This window comes from Giraffa tippelskirchi, chromosome 2 (genome assembly GCF_054371585.1).
Source record: "Giraffa tippelskirchi isolate mGirTip1 chromosome 2, T2T-mGirTip1v1.2.pri, whole genome shotgun sequence".
Classification (NCBI taxonomy): Eukaryota; Metazoa; Chordata; class Mammalia; order Artiodactyla; family Giraffidae; genus Giraffa; species Giraffa tippelskirchi.
In genome coordinates this window covers 58,498,068-58,523,813 of record NC_137276.1, presented here as the reverse complement: position 1 = coordinate 58,523,813, position 25,746 = coordinate 58,498,068, and the positions used below count along the sequence as shown (strand labels likewise).

The 25,746-nt window shown below is 48.2% G+C and overlaps 1 pseudogene; it reads right to left on the bottom strand.

The window, feature by feature from the left end:
* Positions 1-948: 948 nt before the first annotated feature.
* Positions 949-21,953, bottom strand: LOC145539538 (small ribosomal subunit protein uS2 pseudogene; annotated as a pseudogene).
* Positions 21,954-25,746: the final 3,793 nt, after the last annotated feature.

Below are 25,746 nucleotides of genomic sequence, written 5' to 3'. Positions count from 1 at the left end.
GCCTGAATGGACTAAGATACCCTGCACGTCCATTTCCTTCTCACACACTCACCAGACAAGGTGGGTGGAGAGTGTTAGGCTAGCAGAGGTTCCTCAGCACTGAAGCAGGAGCCGGGGGGAAGGAGATCCCCCTTCAATAACTCACAAGAACTGTACTCTAATCAGGGTGGAAATAACTGGAGAAGTTGGGGAGGAGAGGTGACCTCATGTCCTACAATAACTGGTGGGAACAAGAGCCAAACAAACCTCCCTGGTTAGACGAATGTCATATGCAGGTTAATGTCTAACACAGGTTACAAAAATCACAATGGGATACATTAAATTTTAGATCAGACCTTTGTGACAGTGTTGTGACAATATGGAGGAAGTGATGGCCAAGTGCAGAGTCCAGAATCAGAGCAGGGTCAGGCCAGACTTCACGGAAGGAGTGGGACTTACATAAGTAATGGATGGGAAGGGGCTAGAAGTCGGGGGGTGGTGAATGGGGAGGGGTGGGGGGGATAAGGTGGGAGAAGTGGGTTGGAATGGGATGGAGAAGGGTTTGAAATGCCATGCTAAGAGTCAGAGGTACTCTTTTAGGGAGAGGAGCTAGGGAGGTGTTCATTAAGAACAGTACTGTGGGAGACACATCTTGGAAAGTAGTGAAATATCTCCATAGCATTCTCAAAAGTCATTGCTCAAGTCCCTGAGTTAGTGCCCATCTTCCCTTACCCTGTCCCCCACGCCACGTCTCTGATGCCCTCCCCTGGGGCCCTTGGACCCCATCACAAGCCAGCAAGCAGAAATAATGCCTGGTTCTGCAGGCCACAGCTTTGGTCTGTGGCTGAGGTCCATCCTGATGTTCTGGTGGGTTGGTGCCCATGTATCCTGGCTCTTAGGTGATTTTTTTTTCAAAAAAACTATTTGCCATCAACCCATTTCCATTTTAAGAGTTTGAGGAACAACAGCTTAAGACCACTCAGTGGTTGTTCCTACTTATTCGGCGGTCTGAGCAGTGGGAGCTGCAGACCAGTCTTCAGCAGCAGGCTGAGCACTCCAGTCTTCCTAGGGGAATTGAATAGTCTCAGAGGGCACCTGCATGCCTTCAGACGCCCAACTCAGGTTGAGTAGACATGAACTGCAGAGCTGGAGCAGTCCATCCACCCTGAAATTCCTCCTTGGTCACAGTCTTGTCAACTGCTGCCTGCTCTTCCTTTTCAGTCTTTTCAGAATCTCTGTAAGCAGAGATGAGGCATGACTTTCCATGGGGGTTCACTGGAGATGCCACGCATGCGCAGAACTTCCTGGGCAAACAGCCACCACATCAGATCCACTGAGTGAGCTCTGTCATCGTTGTACAGGATGGCAGTGTCCACAGAGCACAGAGAAGTGTCTGTGTTACACAGAGTAGTGGTTGGCAGGTTAGTGTAAGGGGCTTCTGTGAGACGCTGGTGGTTAGCCCTGGGATCAGTAACCACCAGAAGTCTTGGCTCCCAGAAGGCTGCCTGGATCAGATTAGCGAAGGTTCCAGGAGTGAAGTGGCCAGCAGTAGGAGGAGCTCCAGGGGCAGCAACAAGTTCATTGGCCAGCATTCCCAGAGGTTATGACGCTGGGTTTTCAGTGGCAACAATGGCACAAGCCATCTGCAGAAGCTTTGGCAAGGTCTCCTTCAGATTTATGATGGAGACACCATCCCTCTTCCTTTTGTAGATACTGTTCTACTTGGAAGTCAAGCTTGGTCCCCCTCACTGGGTTCCTGATGCAAGGAGTTTGAGGACCTCCTCCTCCTTCATTTGCAGGACATTGAGGGCTCCAGACACGTGAAAGTTTCCAGTTAGGTTCCAGTGAGAATCCAGAACAATGTCATATGGACTGTTTTCTGGATAGTGCGGAAAGGTGATTCTTAGGTATTTTGTCTCTCCACTTTCAGCAGCCATGAGGACCTGATGGAGAAGCAAGAATTCATGCTGCCCAGGGATCTTGCCCTTCCCCTCTGAGTTCTCAAGTCCTTCATTTGAACATGGCAGGCACAAGACTGCAGACCTTGGAGAACTCCCCATGTTTGGATTTAAAAACAAAACCATAGCATTTCATAGAATTATTTTCCCTCAATAGAATAAAAGTTCCAGGAGAGAAAAGTAGTTCCTTTGGACCCTGCTCTCCCTTTAAGTCAAATAAACATCTGTCAAGGAGGAACAAGACAGAATTCCTTGTGATCAGATGCTCCTGGTTCTACAGCAATTTATCAAAGCCCTTCCCATCAATTAGAGAAATATTTGAAAAATCATCACAGCTCCTGCAAGCGCCTCATGTATAATTCAAAGCGATGGCTCCGGATGGAGTGAGGAAGCTACAGAAGCCAGCACTGCCTTTTGAAGGTAAACCTGCCTATTGTCCCTTTCATCCCAAACCTAGGAATAAACTCTGGGGCCCTTGAAAATTGTATTTCTACTGAAGTGTAGACATCTTAAGCCCAATATGTAGACACTTTACCTCCCAGTGGGCTCCCTGTAGGGAGACCATTTCTCAGTTCTTGGAAACTAAGTGCCCCTATGAGATTAAGACAATGAGAAGGGACCCCTCTCACATGTGCAATATCCTGCTTTTTAATCCCAGCCTCCAATACCAAGGGATTCAAAGAAGGCAACCTATAAAGAAAAAAACAAACAAGTGATCAAATGGTAACCATGTAAAAGCCACTCTCACTTTTCTTTTTTAATTTGTCATTCCCACAAGTCAGGTATTATCTTGATTTTTTAGATGAGGAGACTAGAACAGAGAGATGAAGTGACTTGCTCAGGGTTGCACAGCAGATTTACAGCAAATAGTGTTTGTACTTCGATCACCAGACATTTTCTCTGTGGGTACAAACCCAGATTTTAATTTTGATTCTGTTGCTCGACTTGAACAATATGGAGACCAACAAGAGAAGATCAATAAGAAATTGATCATATTTTTCATTGAAATTTGGTTTGGAATAAAAAGACTTATATAGAAAATATCAAATACTTTTTGCTAAGTACAGTGGCTATATTGCTTATGTTATTTAAACCTCTGAGTGCCTGAATTATATTTAATAGTTTCAATTGATTTTACTTCTGAATTGCACTAATGGGCAACTCAGTGGTAAAAAAATCTGCCACCCAAGGCAGGAGACACAAGAGACTCGGGTTTGATCCTTGAGTGGAGAAGATCTCCTGGAGGAGGAAATGGCAACCGACTCCAGTATCCTTGCCTGGAAAATCCCATGGACAGAGGAGCCTGGTGGGCTACAGTCCATGGGGTCACAAAGAGCTGGACAAGACTGAGCGACTGAACACACATGCATGCAATGGCATAGAGAGCCCACAAGATTTAAAACCCCAGCACCACCATCTCAGGGCACAGAGCTGACACAGGGAGGGTGCAGAAAACACGTGTCTGTACAGTGGAGGAACTGCTTCCTTTGGATTTGATCCAGAAGTTATTCTTCTTGTGTTCACACGTGGTCTCCACCTGCCCTTGCAACATGGCAGCAACAGAGGTGGCTCTGAGCTGGACAGGGTGGGCTCTGTAGGATTCCTTGTGCAGTGGGTGAGTGGGCCAGAACTTCTGCAGGGTTTGTGCAGTGGCAGGCAGACAGTCCTCCTCAGCTCTGTGCTCGAGGAGGTAGTGGAACACTGGAAATGTGGCAGGTGAAGACCAGAATTCTAAGTGGTTCTTAGGGCAGAAAATGAGCATCCTCTTCCATGAGTGAGGCGGCCTTTTGAAGGTAAATGAGACAGTCCATCGCAGATCAAATAGGCCAGACAGGCAAACACTAGGTGTAGAGAAGAGGGACCAGGAGCTATTCAGCACAAGCAGAAATATCCACTGGGACCGGGTGATCAAGACTGGCCCCCTAGGAGGAGAGGTGCATATGGGAAGGGTCTGATCTGTCCTCACTCCTCTGTGCCCACCCTCAGCACAGTGTCTAGAACTCAGCAGATGCTCAGCAAGGTGAAAGAAGGCGCTCCAGCTTCACTTCCTGCAGAAGCTGACTAAGATGCTCCAGAATGGCAACAAAGACCTACTGTAGAGCACATTTAACTCTGCTCAATGTGATGTGCCAGCCTGGAGGGGAGGGGTGCTTGGTGGGAGAATGGATACATATGTATGTATGGCCGAGTCCCTTCACTGTTCACCTGAAACTACCACAACATTGTTGATCGGCTGTAACCCAATACAAAATTAAAAATTTGAAATATGAAAAAAAAACAAACTAAAGATGCCCCTGTGTGAGCTAGGGCCCCCTCTTCTGAGCTCCCATGATACTCCAGGCTTGCATATCACCAAAACACAGTCACATTGCCTTATAACGATCTGATTTCCAGTCTGCTTCCTTCCTAGAACCCCTTTTGCATTCCCAGCATTTCCTCTAGCATATGGTACATATTAAGCCCTAAAGGAAGGAGGGACAGACGGGAGGGAAGAAGGGTTTCATCAGCTACTTGGGGCTAAGGGTTTCACCAAAAACTGAAAGAGGAGAAGAAATTGGGAGTTAATAGGAGGCCACACTGTACATCATCTCAAGGATGCTGGATATAATTATGCTGCTGTAAACTCCATAAGGAATCACACATAGTTCTCCTCCTATAGTGGAAGCTTGGTCAGGCTGTTATTCTGCCAGAGTGTGAGTCTTAAGATATTACAGTCTTTCTTGGTCATCATCGTTTCACTTAGTGCAGTTCAGTCATTCAGTTGTGTCTGACTCTTTGCGACCCCATGGACTGCAGCATGCCAGGCTTCTCTGTCCATCACCAACTCCTGGAGCTTACTCAAACTCATCTTCATTGAATTGATGATGCCATCCAACCATCTCATCCTCTGTCATGCTCTTCTCCTCCTGTCTTCAATCTTTCCCAGAATCAGGGTCTTTTCTAATGAGTTAGCTCTTTGCATCAGGTGGCCAAAGTATTGGAGCTTCAGCTTCAGGATCAGTCCTTCCAATGAATATTCAGGACTGATATTCTTTCAGATTGACTGTTTGGATCTCCTTGCAGTCCAAGGGACTCTCAAGAGTCTTCTCCAACACCACAGTTCAAAAGCATCAATTCTTCAGCATTCAGCTTTCTTTATGGTCCAATTCTCACATCCATACGTGACTACAGGAAAAACCATAGCCTTGACTACCTTATTGGCAAAGTAATGTATCTGCTTTTCAATATACTGTCTAGGTTGGGCATAGCTATTCTTCCAAGGAGTAAGTGTCTTTTAATTTCATGGCTACAGTCACCATCTGCAATGATTTTGGAGCTCTCCAAAATAAAGTCTGTCACTGTTTCCATTGTTTCCCCATTATTTGCCATGAAGTGATGGGACTGGATGCCATGATCTTAGTTTTCTGAATGTTGATTTTTAAGTCAACTTTTTCACTCTACTCTTTCACTTTCATCAAGAGAAGAAGCTCTGTAGTTCTTCCTTGCTTTCTGCAATAAGGGTGGTGTCATCTGCATATCTGAGGTTATTGATATTTCTCCTGACAATCTTGATTCCAGCTTGTGCTTCATCCAGTCTGGCATTTCGCATGATGTACTCTGTGTATAAGTTAAATAAGCAGGGTGACAATATACAGCTTTGATGTACTCCTTTCCCAATTTGGAACCAGTCTGTTGTTCCATGTCTAGTTCTAACTGTTGCTTCTTGACCTGCATACAGGTTTCTCAAGAGGCAGGTCAGGTGGTCTGGTATTCCCATCTCTTTAAGAATTTTCCACAGTTTGTTGTGATCCACACAGCCAAAGGCTTTGACATAGTCAATAAAGCAGAAGTAGATGTTTTTCTGGAATTCTCTTGCTTTTTTGATGATCCAACGGATGTTGGCAGTTTGACCTCTGGTTCCTCTGCCTTTTCTAAATCCAGCTTGAACATCTGGAAGTTCTCAGTTCATGTACTGTTGAAGCCTGGCTTGGAGAATTTTGAGGATTACTTTGCTAGCATGTGAGATGAGTGCAACTGTGTGGTAGTTTGAGAATTATTTGGCATCGCCTTTCTTTGGGATTGGAATGAAAACTGACCTTTTCTAGTCCTGTGTACACTGCTGAGTTTTCCAAATTTGCTGGCATATTGAGTGCAGCACTTTCACACCACTATATTTTAGGATTTGAAATAGCTCAACTGGAATTCCATCACCTCCACTAGCTTTGTTCATAGTGATGCTTCCTAAGGCCCACTTGACTTCACACTCCAGGATGTCTGGTTTTAGGTGAGTGATCACACCATCGTGGTTATCTGGGTCATGAAGATCTTTTTTGTATAGTTCTGTGTATTCTTGCCACCTCTTCTTAGTATCTTCTGCTTATGTTAGGTCCATAGTATTTCTGTCCTTTATTGTACCCATCTTTGCATGAAATGTTCCTTTGATATCTCTAATTTTCTTGAAGAGATCTCTACCCTTTCCCATTCTATTGTTTTCCTCTATTTCTTTGCATTGATCACTGAGGAAGGCTTTCTTATCTCTCCTTGCTGTTCTTTGGAACTCTGCATTCAGATGGGTATATCTTTCTTTTTCTCCTTTACCTTTCACTTCTCTTCTTTTCTCAGACAACCATTTTGCCTTTTTGCATTTCTTTTACTTGGGGATAGTCTTAATCACTGCCTCCTGTACAATGTCACGAACCTCTATCCATAGTTCTTCAGGCATTCTGTCTATCAAATCTAATCCCTTGAATCTATTTGTCACTTCCACTGTATAATCATAAGGGATTTGATTTGGGTCATACCTAAATGGTCTAGTGGTTTTCCATACTTTCTTCACTAGCCCCTGGTATATAACAACTTAATACAAATTGGTTGAATGAATGAATGAACACTGAATGAACTGGGCCTTTTGTGTTCTTCATAAAGTCCTGGTTTACTGAGCCTATCTGTGTGTGGTTTTCAGGGTCAGCTCTACTCATGACGATGAGAGTTCATAGCCCGAGGCCCACAGGAGATGCTCAAGCCAGTGGCTCATTGCTGCACACAGGCTCCTCCCTCAAAATGTTTAACCTCACAGTTAAACCATGTGGGGCCTCCAGGTGGAGGAGGGACCTCTGCTGAATCCAGTGGCCCTACCTTTAGAACAGGTGTGAATGTGAGAATGGTCCCTCCCTTTACTGGGCTCATCTTCCCCTCTATGAAATGAGAAGGCTACCCAAGATGATCCCAAAGCTTTCCCAGCATTTCAGGCAAAGATGAGGAGGGAGGTGGAGGTGGCAATGGCATCCTAGTGTTTTCACTTGGCAGTTCCACCCCAAGTTCCCAGGATTCTTGGGATCATGATGATTGTGTAGGATGAGCTTCGAGGAGGAGATGTGAGTAAGCATGAGTTAGCACTCCTGCTCGGGGCATAGGAAAACGTGTCAGAGACACGGAGGGGCACCTCCCTTCTCTATGGAGACAGCAGACTTCCAGACTAAAGATAGGACCTACCTCCCAGTGGGGAGGGGGCTACAGGGTTCCCTGCCTCCAGGTGGAGGGATGGAGACAAGCTGAACACAGCAATGAGTGCCTACTGTTCGTTTGTTTTTCTCAAAACATGTTGGGGCAAGAAGATACAAACTATCCAGAAATCCAACACTGTGGCCGTCTGTAAAATGGATGACCTGGAAGAAGAATCCTTTGTGGATTCCATCCTAGGATTTTGTTATCACAACCACACCCTCTGAGAGCAGCTGTGGGGTGTTGAGGCTGCTCTCCTAATGGCTGAGCTGAGAAGCAAGTCGTGTGGAAGCTGGGGTGGGGTGGGGACAACTCATAGGCCTTCAGAACCCACTTTTTCTCTAGCATTAAATCCAGCTTCTTTCTGGTAGAAGACACACTAGTTGGATGGAGACCGAAATGGCTCTTCTACCTGGAGACAAGAAGTATTCAGACCCCCTCTGTCTCTTCTCCCAGCTCTGTCTAAACTGGCTGGATAATGAGAGCTGGGGTTTCCCTTGGCCATGGAGGCCTGCTGCTGGCTTCCTTCCCAGCCTTTTTATTTTCAGGTGGGTTTGACAGAAAGCTGGGAGAGGGTCACAGCCAAGTTTTCAAGAGTAGGAACCAAGGCCTAGACAAGCTCTGACCTGGCTCACTCCCACTTGGCTGGGCCTGGGGAAGACCCCCTGTACCTGGTCTGGAGAGCTTGGGGCAGCCACTGCTGCATTTGAGCAAGAACAAGGAGATTTCACCCCCAAGCCTGGGCTTTCTTCTCTCTCTAACCCACCCCCTGCCGCCGTCTTCTTCTCCTAGTAACTTCTAGGCTAAGGGCAAGAGGCCTTTGCCCAGGAGGCCAGCCTCCTGAGTGGGCTACCCAGGACAGGATGGCTGTCTAGTCCATGTACCACCCTGTAGTCAGCCCACCTGGGGCCTCCCCTTTCCCCTACCCTCTCAGCCCCACTCAGAGCTCCCAACCTTGGTGCTTCATGGCTAGAAGCTTTCTGGTAGCTTCCACTGGGGTTGAGTCAGATGATGAGAATCTGGCCTTTTTAGATAGAAGCTGTTACTCCTGCTCCAAATTGCGATGATTCCAGAGGATGATCAGCAAAACCCTGGAGCAACTGGCTGTTTCATCGCCTATCCCTGCTGCCTGGGGTTTCTTTCTGGGGCCCCATTCGTCCTCCCTTCTTCCTGCCTTTGTTCCCTCAGCCTTCTCCACCTCTCAAAGCCCCTCTCACCCTTCAAGACAGCTCCCCACCGCCTCCTCTACGAAGCTTTTCCAGACCACTCTGACCAGAGTGAGGTCCCCCTCCCTCCGTAAGCCCAGCTGTGTGTTGGGAAGGGGGAGAATACAACGCGAGACCTGTGCAGCTGCTTCAACAGGGCAGGACCTCAGTCAGCTTCCCCAGCAAGACGTTGGGATAAATATTAGCATCCCCATGCAACAGATCAGGAACTGTGTGGATATGGGAAGAGGCGGGGGGTTCACTGACTTGCCCAGGATCTCACAGCTGGGAAACTAAAGGGTCTGCACTCAGAGCCTGTGTTCTGTCTCAGTGTCCTGGTCAGCCTCTTGCCTTGCACTCGGCCTTTCTTTCTTCCTGACTTTCTCTCCCAGCTTGTTTCTGTGACTCTCCCGCTGATCTGAGTCCCCCTGCGAACAGAGGCTGCTGTGTTCTTCCCTGCTCCCGCCCAGCACCGTGCAGAGGGCCTGCTCCATCAGTATGTGAAGGACTGGATGAAATCTCTCCACTAGTGCTTGGCATTCTCCCTGCACCTGGAGTTGCGGTAATGAAATTTCCATCATGTGCTGTAAAGGATTGAAGTGTCAAAAACGTCACAACATGGAGGAGACCAGAGTACTTGAAATTTACAAATAAAACAATGGCTTCTGTTTATGGAGCATCTGCTGTGGGACCCCTTGCTAGCATTTCTCTCTGATTGTTGATAATCAGTTCAGGCAACTCCAGGGTAACAGTGCTGGTGTTTGTGACTGGCCCCAGGTATGATTGATCAGTGCCCCTGTGTACCCCTTGTTAGATATTATAATACCACACCTGCCATCAGTCTTGTGCTGTTACAGATGCCCGTATTACAGATGAGGAAACTGAGGCTCAGAGGGGAGAAATAAATTACCCAAAGCCACAGAGCTAGGCCTCGGCAGAGTTGGGCATTGAAGCCTGGAGTGTTTGTGACACACACAGCTCAACCAGTACACTGTTCAGCTTCAAAGCCCAGTTCCCTCCCTTTCCTAGGTCAGGCATCTTCACTCTCGAAGGCCTGGGGTCTGTGTCTGCAGGGGGTTGGGGGTGAGGCTAATTCACCTGCAGTGCTGACCTCCAGACAGCTCAACCCATCTATTCAAGAGAAAAACACTCCTGCTGGACCCTGGCACTCGGAGGACAGATACCTGGATCAGTGTTGGGGGGCAGAAGGGCACAGGGCCTCCCTGAATGCCACATCAGTGGTCCCTCTGTTCACGTGGAAGAGGAGTAAAGGAGAGACCAACCACTTAGAGAAAGGGATTGCAAATGCTAATCTTTAGTCAGTGTTATTTTGTTAAATCCACAGGGACAAACTATGGATTTGGGGTCAAGAGGCCCTGCTCCCCATCACTGTGTGATACTGGCCAGGGTGCTTGCTCTGCCCAACCTGACCTCCCCAGCTGTCAGGTCACCTGGGCTGGGTGCAGCCTAAGGCGCCTCCAGCTCCTCCTTAGCAAGGATTGGAAGTGGGCCCTGGGACCTTATGGTCTGTGTTCAGATGTCAGCTATGGGATGGGGGTAGTGGGTAGAAATGGTCCACCTAACTTTTCTGTGCCTTGGTATCTACATCTGTCAAATGAGGATAATAATAGCAGTACCTGCCTCACCTGGACATGACACATAAAGTGCTTAGAACATTCCAAGTCACACAGTGCTTGCTCAGTAACCCTTCATTATTAGACTGCTTTAAGGCTAAAGAGGTCATTTTCGTTCTGAGCCCTACTTACCCAGTGAGTATTCTCTCTCTGATGCAAACGAGAAATGGAAGCTCAGAGATTTTAAGTAACTTGCTGAAGGTCACACAGCTAAAAGAAAGACTGAGACAGTTCTTAGTCTCCCCCTTGTTGCTGAGCTGCACTTCCCTCCTCCTGTACCCCTACCTGTCCTAGGAAGGGGACTGCAGGCAGTTCAGATAGCAAGTGAGAGCAGTGTCTTGTCCAAAGTGGAAGAAGGATCAGCCTCTGTTTTTTTCCATCATTCCATCTCACCGTCTAGCACCAGCAGCTGTGAAGGAGTGGGAAGAATCTGGAGCTTGTGTTCAGTGGTCTTGGTCATTGGCCCTGCTTCCTTTGCTTGCAAGCTGTGTGACTTTGGGAAGGGTGGGCAACCTCTCTGGGCCTTGATATCTTCATCAGAAAACTATAGGGGGAGCAGCTCTGCTGTCTCTATTTACAGGATCGCTTGGAGCATTAACCAAAATGTTGAATGGAAAGTGCTTCCTCAATGGCAAAAGCCTACCTAGGTCTTGGTATCCACGAGGGTCCCCGTAGGAGACAGCTGGCTCACTCTGATGGGTGACTGAAGAGTTGATAAGGGGCTGTTGACAAGAGTGGGGCCAGAATGGAGGAGAAGCATGGACAGAGCACAGCACAGCACGGCGTACCGCAGCTAGTAGGACCCAGAGTGCTCTAAGCACCCCAGGTCTGAATGACGAGGAGGGAGCGGTTATGTTAATAGGGAGGCTGCGAGAGCTGGGACAGAAGCCCCTCAGACCCCAAAGGGAGGAAGCCAGAGGTCCAGCACTCCAACTTGTCTTTTTTCCCTCCTTGGGGTCTCCTGCTGGATGGAGCTGCCCACTGGCTGAACTCAGTGGGGAGCCAGAGAACACATGGTCCACCCAGGCAGCCTCAGTGCAGAGGGGGAGGGCCAAATGGGAGATGTCTGGGGCCTCTCTGAGGTTGGTCCTCTCCTCCCCGACTCTGCCTCCACATCCCGAGAGCTGACTAGACTATAATGGGAGATAGCGCCACACTGGAGATAGCGCCATAGTCACCTGTCGGGGGTTTATTGTCAAAGGAGATTTAGTCTTTTTTTTTTTGCGAATAAAACAATGAAACCTCCATAATTGTTCCAGGAGAAATAAACATGCCAAAATATTTAAGTACTAATAAAACTTAAGAATTATCCCAGCATATTTAAATATAAATGTATTTTTATGGCAGGCAGTGAAGGCAATTGCCAGCAGAATGCATTTCACCCAGGCCATTTAATACTAAACTGCCCACCCCTCCTTTGAGACTTGGTTGGGGAGGGGGCACCGAGAAAGGGGGTGGTGGAGCCTTCACAGTGATGGGAAGAGGGTCTCCTTTCCCGTGGGCAAGCTCCACCAGGCTCTGTGCTCCACCCCTTCCGTTGCTCACTGCTCCCTGGTTCTCATTGCAATCCCAGGCGATGCTAGTGTTATCTGTTAGCCAGCGGAATAGTCCAAGGCACAGAAAGGTGAAATAAGTGCCCCAGGCTGCACAGGTGGTGGCTATTGGAGCCAGGATAAGGCAGCCTGACTCAGGAACCCACCCTCCCATCCGGACTATCTCTCATGGCTGCCTGGTCCTGTGCTGGGAACCTGGGATGCAGGCTCAGAGCAGGCTGAGTTCTCAACCAGCTGAGCTCTTGCCCAGACTATTCCACAAGGGTTCCAGACTCTATTGCCATATGGCTGCCCCTCACTACCCCATCCTCAGTGCTGGAGTTGGCGTCTTCTCTCAGTCTGAGCATGTGCATGAGTGTGGGTGCAAACCTGACTCTGGATCTCCTGGCTTTTTTTAACCTTTCCATGGCTCCCTAACACCCACAGGATACAGCCCAAGCCCTTGGGTCATACCCAAGGCTCTGCCTGTTTCTTCAACTCTATTTTCTGTCCCTCCTTGAGCTCCAAGCTTGCTTTGGGTGGACCAGTCATTTTCTGTTTCTCTAAACATGGCATGCTGTTCCATGCTTCCATGCAGTTGCTCATGTATGGACCTCTGTCTGAAAAGCCTTTCTACCCTTCCTCCCCTGGCCAACTCTCAAGCACACTTCACAGCCCAGCTCGTATACAAGTCTTCCAGAAATCCCTCCTCTAATCTCTAAGTTCAGGTACACACCCCTTGCTCTGGGCACCGGAATGCTCAGCACTCACCAAAGTACATTGGCATTATTTACTGATCAGACTCACTCCCCCAAATGCTGGACCATAACTTCTTCATCTGTGCATGCAGCACCCAGCATCCATTACTGGCCTGAAGCCATCTCGAGGAAGGACATGTGACTCAGTGACTCTGAAGGAGGCCAACCTGCCTTAGCATCTTGGTTCCATGGTTCAGTACCTCTGTGACCCTGAGCACATGTCTTAACCCCTCCAAGGTTTACCTGGATAACAGGGCTAGCCATGTGCCTTCTTACCATGCTGTGTGAGGAGTAAGCAGAATATACCTTGTAAACACATTTGCCAGGTAGCCAGGCACGTGTTCCATAAACACTAGTTGAATGTGAATTTTTAATTGTGCTCGTGACACCGTCCAACCTCGGACCCTTCCTTTCTTCAGTGAGTGGGGCGACGCCCCTCACATTCACAGGCTTAGTTGCTCACACAGCCCTTTCCATACCCTCCCAGTCTTTGAGAACGACCTCCTGAGAGGTACAAGTGCAGAGAGAAGCTGGTGGCCCAGAGAAGTTAATGCTCTATCCCAGGTCACACAGAAAGATATAGGAGATAAGACCAGTAGCCAGGTCTGGGGCGCCCAGGCCACTGCTATTTCCCAGATTCCCCAGTTCACTTAGGAACAATCTTCTGTAAGGAACTGATGGCTCCCTTGAGGGAAACTGCACCCACTCCACGCCCCTCTTTGGCTCACATCTGGTAGAGGACTGGGCTGGCAGAAGTCAAGTGTTTCTGGTTGGAGCTCCTCCAGCCTACCAGAAGCCCCCTGACTTCAGGCCTCACGCAGAGCCTGCATAACCCCTCCATAAATGAGATGTGCCTTGAGTGGACAAGACTCTCCCTGCTCCTCTGCTCTCCCCACATACATAGCCATTAGCCTGCATGCCTCCAGCTGGGCTCATGGTTCTGGCTCTGCCAAGCGACCAGCTGGGTGACCTTGAGGTCCTAACTCTGGAGTGCGCCCTTTCCGAGGCTTGAGTTCCTGATCCATTAAAAATAAGGGTGTTTCCGTTGTGAGCAAGAAATGAGATTGGATCTAACGGTTCAAAAAAAACTGTAAAAATTGTTATGGTTAAGATCATCACCATTCATCATAGATAATGAAGATAATTCAGAGAATGTTGAAGTCCTGTTGGAAATTAAAACCCCCAAGGAAGTTAATTTCTGTGCTAGAAATAACATCATAACCCATGTCCCATTGTTTTAGAATTTTTCTATCCTGGTAGAATATTTCTAACCTAAAACTTAGCATTTTAATTATTTTTAAGAGTGCGGTTCAGTTCCAGCATTAAGTACATTCATACTATTGTGCACCCATCACTACCATCCACTTTCCTAACTTTTTCTTCTTCCCAAACTGAAACTCTGTCCCCATTAAACACTAATTCTATATGTCTCCCTTTCCCAACCTCTGACAATCACTACTCTACTTTCTATCTTTATGAAGTTGATTTCTCTAAGTACTTCATATAAGTGGAATCATGCAGCATCTTTGTCTTACTGATTTGTTTCACTGAACGTAATGTCTTTAAGTTTTATCCCTGTTCTAGCATGTGTCAGGATTTCTTTTTTTATAAAACCTGAATAATATGCCAGTATATGTGTGTACTGCATTTTTTTTTTATCCATTCATCTGTCAATGAACACTTGGGCTACTTCTACCTTTTAGCTATTTTTCATAATGCCACTTTGAACATAGGTATATGAATAGCAATTAGAATCTCTGCTTTTACTTATTTTGGATGTATAGATCTGTATAGTCAAAGCTATGATTTTTCCAGTGATCATGTATGGATTTGAGAGTTGGACCATAAAGAAGACTGAGTGCCAAAGAACTGGTGCTTTTGAACCGTGGTACTGAAGATTATTGAGAGGCCGTTGGACAGCATGGAGATCAAACCAGTCAATCCTAAGGGAAATCAACCCTGAATATTCATTGGAAGGACTAGTGCTGAAACTGTAGCTCCAATACTTTGGCTACCTGATGTGAAGAACCAGCTCATTGGAAAAGACCTTGATCCTGAGAGAGATTAAAGGCAAAAGGAGAAGGGAGTGGCAGAGGATGAGATGGTTACATAATATCACTGATTCAATGGACATGAATCTGAGCAAACTCCCAGAGATAGTGAAGGACTGGGGAGACTGTTCATAGGGTCGCAAATAGTTGGACATGACTTGGAGATGGAGCAACAATAATATCCATAAATGGACTTGCTGGATCATATGGTCATTCTGTTAATTTTTTTTTTGAGGAACCAACATATTCAAAGCAGCTGCACCATATTACATTCCCATAAGCAGTCCATTAGGGTTCCCATCTCTTCACATTCTCACCCACACTTATTATTTCTATCCTGTTTGGTTTTTCATTATCACCATACTAATGGGTATGAAGTGGTATCTCACTGTGCTTTTGATTTGCATTTCCCTAAAGAGTAGTGATGGCAAGTGTTTGGTTTTTTTAATATATTTATTTTCCATTTGTATGTATATCTTCTTTGGAGAAATGTCTATTCAATTCCTTTGCCTGTTCTGTAATGGGTTTGTTTTAGTTGTTGTTGAGTTCTAATTTATGTTCTATTTCGACATCAAATGAACTGCTGAACTGTCTTTCCATTGGTAGCAGAAATTTGTGTGAGTGAATGTGAGTATCAGTGGACAGAACACCAACATTTATGAAAACACTTCTTTTGTTTAGTCCTCACCGTAATAGTGTGAAGTAGATGATATGGCCTTTATGTATGAGGAAACAAAGGTTTCAGAGAGGTTAGGTGGTGCAGCTGGTACATGATAGACAGATAGATAGATAAGGATTGAGGATTTGGAGCTCATCTTGGTACTCATCCCAGTCTATCTCCAAAGTGATGCCCACACTGCCTCCCAGCAAGGCTAAGGCTCCTGAAACAGCAGGAGAATGACTACAGTGAAGAACAATCCATTATCGTTATCTGCACCTAAGAGACAGCCCCAGGTGAATGATGTAACCAGAAGGTTCAGAGCAAGGCCTACCATTAATCTCATGGTTACAACAATATACGCAGATTATGCTGGCCTCCAGCCCAGTTAAGTGGACATTTGGATATTTTCCAAAACAAACGTGGATATTGTAAATACAGGTCAGCTGGTTTGCAGGAAATCAATATCCAGATAATGCTGCATCTAGAGAGATTTTTCCAAAAGTCCTACTGCAGAGAACCTGGGGGTGGCCCATTTAGAGCATGTCTCCCACTTGTAAAATGTTTTTCATTCATTCAAGACCACCTTGCTGAGGGACTCTGAGTGCCCAGCTGTCTACTGGGCTTGGCCTTGTGTGTGGGATGTTGGAGGTGGAAAGGGGCAGTGAATTATGACTCTGGCAACCATCTGCCTTCTAGTCTCCATAATAGACTGGACTCGATGACCAGAGATGGGTGGAGACTTGCCCGTGGTCACACAGTAGGCTCTTAAGTAGTAAAACTGGGCAAACATGTCCTGGGTCACCATTAAGTCACTTGACTTTCCTAAATACCCCAAATTTTGGCATTTAGACTACTGAATTTTTCAGATTTCTTCCCAGCAAGGAAATTCCCAGAAGGGGTGCAATAATCGTTTGCCAGAACTTATGCCCTAATTTTGGTTTCAAAACAAAGTGAATGTAGATAAGTCTCTATATCTTTCCCCTGGCAGCAGGTATGTAGAGGGTAAGACTTCTTCCTAAGAAAAATTCGAGAACGACACGAGAAGGAAATGAAAGTGAGTGCTCAGGGCACTAGGTGATTAAATGCCACAGGAATGGAACAGACAGCGAGTCCTTTTAATCTACTGCTTTTCCAGGGTGTGTGTGAGCACAGATGATTTTCCTTTGTAACCAAAAATCCTGATGGACTGAGACTTCACATCAGGCACTTTCTAGGAGATGGATCCAGTGGCCATGGTGTGGTTTCCCAAGTTTTCTCTTCTGTTGGGGGTGGAATGGTGTTGCTACACTAGGCTGGCCCTAAGGATGCGTGCATGCTAAGTCACTTCAGTTGTGTCTGACTCGATGGACTGTAACCCGCCAGGCTCCTGTGTCCACGGAATTCTCCAGGCAAGAATACTGGATTGGGATGCTCCTCTCCAAATTAAGCTCTGTCTGGGGATGGATTCCATGTCTATGTGCTGGTTTCCCTTAGCAGAGTTGAGATAGGATCCATTTGTTTGAACATCAAGGGAGAACAACTGCTGGGGCAAACATAAACTGAATGAGATGTATGAACTCAGCCCAAGGCTCCAACCCACCACTGTTGGATCACCCCCAAGGCTCTGTCCAAATCTCATGCTGGAATAGCCAGCTGCTGGCAGGACCAAGGGCTCCTTGACTGGGCTTTGGGCCTTCTCTTGGTAGGGGTCCCATGTTGTCACTATGAGCATATACGTTCCTTGGTCCTTCAGCATAGAAACTGAATCTTAACTATGTGTTAAGTATAACTGGGAAATGTTTCGTGGAAGGAAGGAAGGAGTGAAGGATAAATAAAAATTGTTCCTTTTAACAAAAACCCATGAGATGTATCTGGTCAAACTACATTTGTTGGGAGTGGCAGATGTTTTTGTCAGCACAGTCTGGAAAATCAATAGACAAAATAAATGGTCACTTAATATTTGTCGAGTGAATGATTGAATGAATGAATATTATGGAGATCTGTGATTTGCTTACTGAAAGGAAGATTTCCTTGTGAAACCGTGTTGGTCGCTATTAGTAAGATTGAGGGGGATATGTAGACCAAGGCTTTGGTTTTAAGTCACAGGAAATGTACAAGCCCATGACGACATTTCCACAATAGGAGGCTGGTTTGAATTACATGTAGTGAAGTTACTCACGATGCATGATTTCTAAGTCCCAGCCTGCCCAACATCATCTCTCCCAGTCAAGCCTTTAAATTGCTAGTGAAAGGGCACTTGTCTGAACACAGTCCATGATTCCCCTCAATTCTCAAGCCAGGAGCACTGAGAGTTGCTTTCCTGTAAGTGACAGATCCACCACCTCCTGCAAAGTGCCTCTTCCAGAAAATACAGGCCCTCCACCTGCCCTTCACCTCCCAGTTCCTGATTCTGAAAAGGAAGCTTGAACAAGATGCCTACAAACTGGAGTGAGTAGCTCTGCATGGTGAATCCCAACATCTTGCCACATTAACCCTGTGAACTTGGGCCAGGAAACGAGGCTGGAGCCATTAATGCCTAATGATGTTGCATTGTCTTCCAATAACAAACCACCTCACCAGTTGGTTTTATAGGGGACCAGCTGTTGTTAATTGGGCAAGATGAGCGTGAAATGGCAGCTTTCACACCTGACCAAGAGAGAGCTGCCACGTCCTAGGGCAAAATGGGAACCACCTGCTACAAGCAGGAGGGTCCCTGAGCTCTGCCCTGGCGAAGGAGAGGCCCTGGGATGGCGCCGGGCACACGTTCCTCCCACATCCTTAGCAAACAAAAACATAGAAACGAGCACTGGGTTCATTGAACATCCCACGCCTCCTCCTGCAGCCCGACAGCATCAGCTTGCAGTGCTGTGTCACCTGCATTTGCTCATGCCTGTGTCTCTAAAGCAAGGTGGGGAGGCCCAGGGCTGCCTAGCCAAGCATCTGGTATATTCCAGGCTCTGCAGAGGAGGCATGGCCAGGTCCTCTGCCACTGATCCTGGCTGTTGCTCTCCGGCCACAGGACCAGGGATCAGGCTGCCAGCAACTAGTGACACAAGGGCTCAATTGCATTTTCTCCCTTGGCATTTCATCAAAGAGACCCAGAAAGTGCTTGTCATCCAGCAGTGGGTACAAAGCAAAGGGAGGAGGGAGAAGTGGTGAGACGTAGAGACTTGAGACAACTGTTTGGTCCAGGAGCAAAGCAACACAGCGAGGGAGCTGATGCACGGGGATGGGAGACTGGTGCTGGGGCGCACAGGGAAATCTTCTGTGTGTAATACCTACCATGTGAATTTTCATTTAACCATCAAAAGCTTCTGATGGTTCTTCCAGGGCACCTGGAGACATGTTACATTACCCCCATTTCAGAGAGGAGAAACTGAAGCTTCCTGATGTCAGGCAACTTGCTGATCTTTAGTGATCAAGAGCGGGGACTTGAATCCAGTCGAAGTTGAGAGCCTTGCCGTGCACGGCCGCTGTTGGCACTTGAGGACCACTGCAGGTTCTCCATGGGCCAGCAGAGACAGAGAGCTCCATTTCAGGGTGCTCAGTCTGGCTGCCTTGACTCCCGCAGACTGAGAAAAGCACAGACCTCTCTCTCTGCCTATATTTGCCTTTATTTGCAGTGTCGCTGCAAAAGACGGGAATGCGGAGCATTAAAACATGTACTGTAAATAAACCAAATTAAAGTAAAATTGACTCATTTAGCAACCAGCCTCCAATCTTGCATTAGAGGCAATTGAAGAGATTTCACAGATTTTAGTAACCAGATAAGATTATTATATAAACAGACTTCTGCATTGAATGATGAGCCATATCTTGAAGAGAATATTTGAAATCAATAGCAATACGGGCTGAGAATTAAGTAATGTGGTTAAGCACCTTTGAATGATGCCGTTTTTAAGAGCTGATTAGGAATAAATATGCCAATTGCCGCAGAGCTGATAGCTGAAATAAAGTGATGATTAATCAATTTGGGCCTGAAAGCCACGGAGGCCATCTTGGTGTTGAGAAAGCTCGGGATCCTGATGGTGGCCCCGAAAAGAGACAAGAAAGGACGTATAAGAGTCCTCAAGCAGAAGCACAGCTCTGCCCACCCAGGGGCTGGCCATGGTGCAGTGAGGAGGGGCCAGGGCCAACAGAGGATTAGCTGTAAGCTGCTTAAGCTACTCACGCAGGGCAAGCCAGTATCGCAGGGCGGAAATTATGGTGGGGGACACTGACGCCCCTGGGATTGTGTTTGGAATGCCCAATTACCATTCAGCTGGGAACTGATGGGTCATTTGGCTGCTCTGTAATCATCTCTCACCTGGACAATCGCACTGGCTTCCAGACGGGTCCTCATGTGAGCCAGGGGACGTGTTCCCTGCAGGGTCGGTCACTGGAGTGATCTTTCCAAAGCACTGCTTCGATGCTGACCCTCACCTCGGAGAAAGCACCGCTGCCTCCCTTTCACCTCAGGGCCAAGTCCAGGTCCCTTTACTTAGGGTTCAAGGCCCTTTGAGGTCCAGCTGTCCGTATTTGCCCCAGTTCTTCCTACTTCTTGTTCCTGCCCTATGATGGCTCCACAAGAAGGTTTAGTGGGACCAAATGTAGCCTGTTCTTTGCGGTTTTGTACAGAGATGTTCCTGCTGGTCCCTCCCCACCTCCCCTGTCTGCTGAAGCGCCATCCTTTCTCTGGCCTCCTGCTAAACCCACCTTGACGGTTCCTTCCCCCAGCACAAGCAGAACTGGATTCTCTCTGTTACCATCATACCCTGAACAGACCTTTCCCTGTTTCATATCACTGTCACCCGCCCTTTCTTTTCTATTCCGTAAATGCTTATTGACCCCTTGCAGTGCTTCGCACTGTGATTGGCCCTAGAGATCCAGGGAGAGAACACATAGTTGTTCTGCCCTCCTGGAACTCAGAATTTTATACCAAGCATTTAATGCCCTCTGCAGCTGTCCCCTGTTCTGGGGGGCAAGACATACTTGTTTAATTCACGTGGCATAAGACAAGTGATCAAGAAGTGTTTGAATGAATGGATGAGAGATCAAACCAATGAATGAGTGGCAAAGGCGGATCAGTGGGAGGAGGTTACAGTGAAACAGATTTTTTCTGGGTAGAAGAAACGCAGGGCTGAGCTCCCAGGAACTAGAGGCACCCATGCAGAGGAAGATCATCTGTCAAGGAGGTTCCAGAAGAGACTCAGAAATGGCTGTGAGACTGAGCTTGCAGTGAGAGGATTCCAAGGCCAGCCCCACCACTGACTGACTCATTATGTGACCTCAGGTAGAGCACATTCTCTCTTTGAGCCTCAGTGTCTCCAACTGTAAAACGAAGATGTTGGACTATAAATGGCCAATTGTAAGCCTTTGCTAACACGGGGAAAACAGGATTCTTCTTCTTAAATGTTGGTGGCTTTCAACTAACCCCATCGATAGTGGACTATAATTAGTGTTGGGTTATAGCCCATGTGAGGTGCAGAGAAAAATGGAACAAGTGTAAGATGATGGGAGAAAAGTTAAGTGCAAGATTCGGTAACAGGAGTATGATGAGTGTCAGAGACACTCCTGTGAGTTAGTGTAGACAGGAAGTCTTCCTGGAGGAGGTGCAGCATTGACCTAAAGGATGAATAGGACTTCAATATTGAGGAAAAGAGTGGTAAACTCAGGCTAATATGAGAGTAGCTCTGAGTCAGCAAGGCAGCATCCCAAATGCCCCCTGTGGGTGCATTCCCATGTCACACCCTCCTCCCTAACTAGAAGGAGGCTGGGAAGGAGACCCTATTTAGAAAGCTGAGCTTCTTGGTCGAAGGGGTCAGATGTGAGTGGTTCTTTGCTGTGTTTTAATACTGTTGCCTGCCTTCAGCCGGCCTGTATACTCCAACCTCTCAAGGTACTGGGCAGCGACCCTGCCGTGGGCAGGCTGAATGAGGGGCTGAAGTTGGGCTCTACAGGAAGGCCCCTAACTCTGGCTCTCATGGCTCTACAGGCCATGGGGTGCTGCTGCTCAGGAGAAAGGGGCTCTAAATCCTCTAGAAGAGGGGCTGCTACAACCAGGTTAGCCAGGAACAGGCTGAGAACCCCACTCTCCAGGTCATCAAGCAGGATGTGAGTTTCTCTAGGGGGAGCTGGGGCCTGGGGAGTGACAGCCATCAGCTTGAGCTGCTCATCTCAGGAGGCCATCTGTCTGCCAGCCTGCTCCTCACCCTTCTGCCTGACCATCCATCCCCAGTGTCCGCAGCTCTGCAAGCCCAGGGCTCTGTGGCAGCTCTAGTGACGGGACCCCTACAGGGGCCCTTCCAGTTATCTGCCAGCCTGGATCGAAGGTTAGAGGAGGAGGCAAGGTGTGCTGGTGTGGGGCTCCCGGCTTCTCACGACTTGCTTCCCTGCTCTGCTTCCTTCCTTCCTCCAGAAGGCCTCCTAAAGATTCCTAAGAGCATATCATAGATGGGGAAACTGAGGCTCAGAGAAGACAGGAGACTTACCAAAGATCCCAGGGCAAAAAGCAGAGACCAGAGTCCCCTGTCAGCCCATCCTGTTTGTTGTCCAGCATGGCACAGTGCCCTGGCCTTTCTCCCCGGGGCATGGTGAAGTCCCAGGGCAGGGTCCACATGCCCCACGGTGTCACACCTTTCTCTTCCTGCCCATTCCTCCTCCGCCCTTCATGCGCCACATGTCCTGGGCCCTCTGAAGTACTCCTGTCCAGTCTGGCCCAGCTCTCCCTGTCCATCTCATTCAGCATCTGCAGTCCTGAAGCTCTGGACTCTTGGCCAAGGGTTGTGTTGTCACCAAGTCATAAACTTGGATACGTACTTCTCTCTGGTTCTCTTCTGGTGGAGCCAAAACACAACCCACGCCCAAGTATCCGAGGGAAACACCCGTGCTTCCCTGTTCCCTCCCACTACCCCTTGGCACAGAGGGTGCAGGGAGGAGGCCAGGGCACACCGGATCGCACCCACCCTGCCAGGCCTGCAGAGGCAGCAGGGGGAAGGCCTGCCCTTGGCTGGAATTACCCGGCAGCTGCTTCTGGTCCATGGAGAGTGCAATCTCTACCAGGGGCCCAGCAGAAGCAGCAGCAGCAGAGCTGGCAGTCTTCCTACATGCCCAAGAGAGGAGACAGGAGGTTCTTCTTTTTCTGAGCTAACCAGACTGAATGTAGCTTCAGTGTCTATCAGCCACCGCCAAGTATACCCGGTGGCTTCTCTCTCACTTCTTCCCAAAGAATCATCCTTAGTCAAGTTCAAGCCAAGAAGGCTGTTATTGTAACACAAAGTTATTCGAGCAATAGGCCTGGAAAGTTCTACAAATAATCCTGATAGTAAGTGGGCATCAGAAGGGATTCCTGATTCCTTGGTGACGCATGAGCTTGCAATCCCTGACCCGGTCAGGTGAGCCCCAGGCACTTCCCCCACTAACCACCATCCAAAGATCAACTCCTGCGCTGGGGCTTGGCTCTGATGTACCATTAAAAGTGGTGTTTGAACATTCCTTGCAGAGCAATGTACTAGGAAGGTATAATACTTGGTGTCTCCTTTTTGTTGGTGGTGATTACAGTCTTGCCAGGGAGAGTCTTCTCTTTTCTCTGTTCTCACCTAGGAGAAAACAGCAGGGTGTTTCTCAAAGTTTGGCATCCTTTGTCCTTAGGGGATTCTTTTTTTGATGTTTTAGAGCATGATGGTGGAATTTTCCAGTCCCTGGAGGAGGCTTTCTGAGTTTGAATAGGGAGGGCTGTAAGAATATGTAGTCTGGTGATGTGAGAGGAGATGAAATGTGGAGCCTTTGAAGTTAAAGAGCGGGGAGGGTGGACCTGGGGCTGGGAGGAGCCTGGGGAAGGGCAACTGGAGGGGATGTTGCCCCAGTAGTACCAACGTCTGAGATTGACACACCCCATGCCCCACAGACACTCTGCTACAAACACACACACACGCACACACACACACACACACACGTCTTGTGAGAGAGTGTGTTTACTTAGAGGTCAAGGGAAGGTTACCGTTTCTGATCTGAATTGACATTGATGGCACAGGAATGGTAACCATGGGATGGGGTGGACAGTGGGGGACTGAACTACCTCAGCAGAAGCAGGGACCAAGCTGCAGGTCCCTGGGCACCATGGCTCTGGCCCCTGGATGCCCTGCTGATGTCCACACAAAGCTGGGTGAGCTGCCCTGGGGGTTGAACTTTCCATTCAGGGCTCTCTGGCTCTTTGATTTTTTTTTTTGATTCGAAAAACTATTACTGATCATAGACTCTGTTTCAGGCCCTGTGCTTGGCACCTGAGGTAAAGATAAGAATCAGACGTGGACCTAATTACAGGCCCTAAAAGCTGGTGTCCTAGGAGAAGTATCCCCAAAACCAAAGTAAGATACAAGGATGACAGAGCAAGATAAAGCCCACCAAGTGAGCCCAGGACCTTGTGGGAACGCACACGGGCCCCTCTGTGGTGCTGGAAAGGGTTTCAGAAAAGGTGTCCCACCAAATAATGGGTGTCTCTCACCAGCCCAGCGAGGTAGGTAATTGAGACACACCCCATGTTCCCCGTACTTGGTTTAACGGAGTTTCCTGTCTACTTTCCCAAATGAGTCTCTCAACAGTTGTGGTTTCTGATCTTGCTCTCTGACACTCTCATCTTCCCCAGCTGTATAAACATACAGGTGGAGTGACTGCATGTAAGTAGTTATTCTGGGAACCTAGCAGGCCTGCAGAGGGGCACGTGTCCCTTTGAGCGACGTCTCCCACCTCCGGTGAGAATGGCCCCAACCAATAGCACTGTACTCCTCTGGGTGCATGGCTCAGTAACAGCATCCACCGAGCAAGTAAACAGAATCCCCCTACGTAATTCCTCCAGACCCAACACAACACAGTTGCGTGATAAATAACCACGCCCAGGTTGGGGGGACAGGGTAGGGACGGATTAGCAGGGAAGAAGGCTGTTCAGAAGAGAGATGGCAGGAGGAGAAGGAGACGATAGAGGATGAGATGGTGCTTGGATTCCTTCCTTCCTTCCTTTGGGAAGCAGCTTTTACCTCCTGTTTGTCCTCCTGAGGTCTCTGGTCCAGGACTGCAGGGAGTGGGCTTGGGGAGTGGGCAGCCAGGACTGAGGTGGCAGACTGAGGCTCCCGGGGGCTGGTTCAAGCCTCCAAGACCCTGTGCCTCCTTTTGGGACCTCAGGCATGGGCTGCTGATGGTCTCTAGTTACTGGAAAGTGGGAATGAGGACTTCAGTGAAGGGAAACCAGTGTTCCTGGAGCACGTATGTTAGGCCTGTTTGTCAGTGCACTTGAGTTGGATTTATTACTGTCCATCTGCCGAAGAGGAAACTGAACCTCGAGGAGGACTGAGGCCTTTGATGCCACCAGCTAGGAGGAACCAGAGTTGGAAATGGAGCCTGGGTGTGTTTGAACCCTCGTCCAGCCATCCCCCCATGGATGCACATGTCCTGATGTCGCTCATGAGTTTGGTCAGAGGTGAGGCAGGGGCGGTGGCCTGAGGGTGCAGACCTGAGGGAGACCCTCCCCCAAGGGGTCATGCAAGCGTAGGTTGTTATTCAGTTGCTCAATTGTGTCCCCCACAGACTGCAACAATCCAGGACTCCCTGTCCTTCACCAGGATTCCCTGTCCTTCACTATCTCTTTGCTCAAACTCATGTCCGTTGAGACGGTGGTGCCATCCAAGCATCATCTCATCCTCTATCATCTTCTTCTCCTCCTGCCATCTTTCCCAGCATCAGGGTCTTTTCCAGTGAGTTGGCTCTTTGCTTCAGGTGGCCAAGTATTGGAGCTTCAGCTTTAGCATCAGTCCTTCCAATGAATATTCAGGATTGATTTCCTCTAGGATTGACTGGTTTGATCTCCTTGCAGCCCAAGGGACTCTCAAGAGTCTTCTCCAGCAGGGGCATCCCTCGGAGTGGGGGTTGTATCAGGTGGTGCCCGCAGGCTCCACTACCTCAGCCTGGGGTTCAGCTCCAGGCCTCCCTCTGCTCCTACTTTGCCTTCTCAGGTTTTCTGGACCCTTTCCCTGGGATGTGAAAAGGGATTATGAATGTGGCCATGACACTGAGGACACAGGACAGTGTGTCTGTATTTTTTTCTCCATCACATGAATCCAGATGGAGTCTGCACCCACTCACAGGGCCCTTGAGAAGTCTGGTATCTTCTGTTCGGTAGAGGACTTTCCCCAGTCTGCTGATTCCTGTTAGATCCTCACACCCATGCAAATAAAAACAGATGGGCACAGTTCCAGCTCCTGGTCCCTGTGAGTTTACTGTTATCTCTGTGATGGATGCTACCACACCCACATAGTCCTCTCAGAAAGGCTAGACCTGCTGGCAGCCCCCTCCCCACACACCCTCCATTTCCTGACTTCCTAGGTAAAACAGATATCAAGGGCCTTCCCTTCCATCTCTGGTTCTGTATTTCTAGGCCAGGTCCTAGAAACTGGGCCCCTGGTTAGCAAGGAGGAATAACGGCCTATGGTGTTCATGAAGGTGACATGATTCCCTCCTTGGTCACTGAAGACATCACA